Genomic DNA, 3,191 nt, shown 5'->3' with positions numbered 1-3,191 from the left:
ATCCGGCATTAATGCCGTATTCTCAGCATTGTCGCCGTTAATGCGGCGCTTTTGCTTGTTGCGACGCGACCTGCCACTGCTGTCCTTGGTATCCGAATTACCAGGGCTCTTGGTCATGTTATTGCTGCGAGCTGGCCAGCTGTCTTCTCCCGCGCAAAAGCGGGTCATAAGTGTCGTGAGGGCTTCCATAGATTTCGGCTTTTCCTGTCCTAGGTGCCGTGCAAGCCACTCGTCGCGGATGTTATGCTTGAAGGCTGCTAGGGCCGCTGCGTCCGGACAGTCGACGATTTGATTTTTCTTGGTTAGGAACCGTGTCCAGAATTGTCTAGTCGATTCCTCTGGCTGCTGAATTATGTGGTTAAGGTCATCGGCGTCTGGTGGTCGCACATCAGTGCCCTGGAAATTGTCGAGGAATGCGGTTTCCAGGTCCTCCCAACAACCAATTGATTCTGCTGGCAAGCTGTTAAGACAATGCCGAGCTGGTCCTTTAAGCTTGAGTGGGAGGTATTTGATGGCGTGTAGGTCATCACCGCGGGCCATGTGGATATGAAGGAGATAGTCCTCGATCCATACCGCATGATCTGTTGTGCCATCGTATGATTCGATGTTCACGGGTTGAAACCCTCGGGGATTTGATGATCCATTACTTCATCTGTGAAGCATAGTGGGTGTGCGGCGCCTTTGTATTGGGCTATATCACGACGCAGCTCAAACGAGCTTTGTCTACTGTGTTCGGCCCGGCCGGATTGACTGTATCCGGAGTGACGATTACCGTCTCGTGCCGTGGGGCGCCCACGCGATCCGCTGATCAATCTTGTTTGCCTTGCCTTGTCCTCCAATGTTCTTGCAGGTCTGGCGCATTTTCCCGTGCCTTCGTATTTTTTGAGCGGCGCCGGGGTGCGGCTTGAGTGGAGGGCCAAGAGGCCTCTCTGTCGCGGCCACGGGGTGGCCGGTCGGCCGCATCATGTGCTGGTGATGTAGGTTTAGGTGCTTCCTCCTCTAATCGGGGTAGCAACCTGCGCTTTGGGTAGCTCTTGGAGGGGCGTTCGAGTTCATACTCTTCGGCCGCAAGGACTTCAGTCCATCTGTCGGCTAGCAAATCTTGATCAGCTCTAAGCTGTTGCTGTTTTTTCTTGAGGCTGCTCGCCGTGGCCATAAGCCTGTGTTTGAAATGCTCTTGTTCGACGGGATCCTCCAGCACGACAAATTTGTCATCGTCGAGGCTTGCCTCGTCTTCGGAGGGAGGCATATAATTATCGTCCTCGACCTCTCTGTCTGCCGCTCTCTCATGAGGGCTGGCTTCTCCATCCTCCTGTGCTGAATCTTGCTGGAGGTGGTTGTCTTCGGCACTATCCGGGGTGTTATTATCTCCCGTGCCGGAATCACCATTTTTGCTTAGGCGGGATTTAGAGTGGCGCCGCTGACGCTGGCGCTTAGGCTGCTTCTTGGAGGGGTCATCCTCCGCTGTTCCATCGCCATTGCCTTCTTTTGGGGTGTCCACCATGTATATATCATACAATGAGGTGGCTTTCCAGTGCCCTATAGGCGCTAGTTCTTGATCGTCTCCTGCATCGGCGTCCATACCGTCGATGTCTTCAGAGTCAAAGTCGAGCATGTCGGTTAAATCATCGACAGTGGCTACGAAGTGGGTGGTGGGTGGGCTTTGAATTTCTTCATCATCCGCATCCCAACCTTGCTGACCATAGTCCGGCCAGGGCTCTCCTGATAAAGAGAGAGACTTTAGTGAATTCACAATATCACCGAAGGGCGAGTGCTGAAAGATGTCCGTGGCGGTGAACTCCATGATCGGCCCAATCAGGTTCGATCGGTAGGGGCGCGGAGGGCTCAGAGATTGGAGAGGAGTCCGAATCCTTGGAGTCACGGGCTTCGCAGAGAATAGGGCTGGTTTTCGGCTCGATCGCCGTAGATATTGCAGCCCCCGAGGCGGTGTCCAACCACCCATCCTCGATTGGCGCAGTTGGCTCCGAATTAAGGGTCGGAGTTGATGCGGGTGCGGCCTCCAGGGCACTGTTCGGTGGCAGAGCTAGATCATGCCCATCGTGACAGTGCGGCGCGCTCGGCTGCGGCTCGAATCCGTCGAAGATCAAGTCTCCGCGGAGGTCGGCCGTGTAGCTCAAACTTCCAAATCTGACCTGATGGCCAGGGGCGTAGCTTTCGATCTGCTCCAGATGACCAAGCGAATTGGCCCGCAGTGCAAAGCCGCCGAATACGAAGATCTGTCCGGGGAGAAAGGTCTCACCCTGGATCGCATCGCTGTTGATGATCGGAGAAGCCATCGGGCCTAAAAGTGACGACACAGAGGAACTCTCAATGAAAGCACCAATGTTGGTGTCAAAACCGGCGGATCTCGGGTAGGGGGTCCCGAACTGTGCGTCTAGGCGGATGGTAACCGGAGACAAGGGACACCATGTTTTTACCCAGGTTCGGGCCCTCTCGATGGAGGTAAAACCCTAGTCCTGCTTGATTGATATTGATGATATTGGTAGTACAAGAGTAGATCTACCACGAGATCAAGGAGGATAAACCCTAGAAGCTAGCCTATGGTATGATTGTCTGTTCGTCCTACGGACTAAAACCCTCCGGTTTATATAGACACCGGAGAGGGCTAGGGTTACACAAAGTCGATTACAATTTTAGGGGATCTACATATCCGTATCGCCAAGCTTGCCTTCCACGCCAAGGAAAGTCCCTTCCGGACACGGGACGAAGTCTTCAATCTTGTATCTTCATAGTCCAGGAGTCAGACCGAAGGTATAGTCCGGCAATCCGGACACCCCCTAATCCAGGACTCCCTCAAGGCCCTTTTCCTTCTTTCCCGTATGGCCCAATAAGGCCCAATACGTATTCCCGTAACTCTCCGATACTCCGAAAAATACCCGAATCACTCGGAACCTTTCCGATATCCGAATATAGTCGTCCAATATATCGATCTTTACGTCTCGACCATTTCGAGACTCCTCATCATGTCCCCGATCTCATCTGGGACTCCGAACTCCTTCGGTACATCAAAACTCATAAACTCATACTATAACTGTCATCGAAACCTTAAGCGTGCGGACCCTACGGGTTCGAGAACAATGTAGACATGACCGAGTCACGTCTCCGGTCAATAACCAATGCTCATATTGGCTCCCACATATTCTATGAAGATCTTTATCGGTCAGACCGCA

This window comes from Triticum aestivum, chromosome 5A (genome assembly GCF_018294505.1).
Source record: "Triticum aestivum cultivar Chinese Spring chromosome 5A, IWGSC CS RefSeq v2.1, whole genome shotgun sequence".
In the NCBI taxonomy this organism is placed as follows: Eukaryota; Viridiplantae; Streptophyta; class Magnoliopsida; order Poales; family Poaceae; genus Triticum; species Triticum aestivum.
This window is presented reverse-complemented; position numbering follows the sequence as displayed.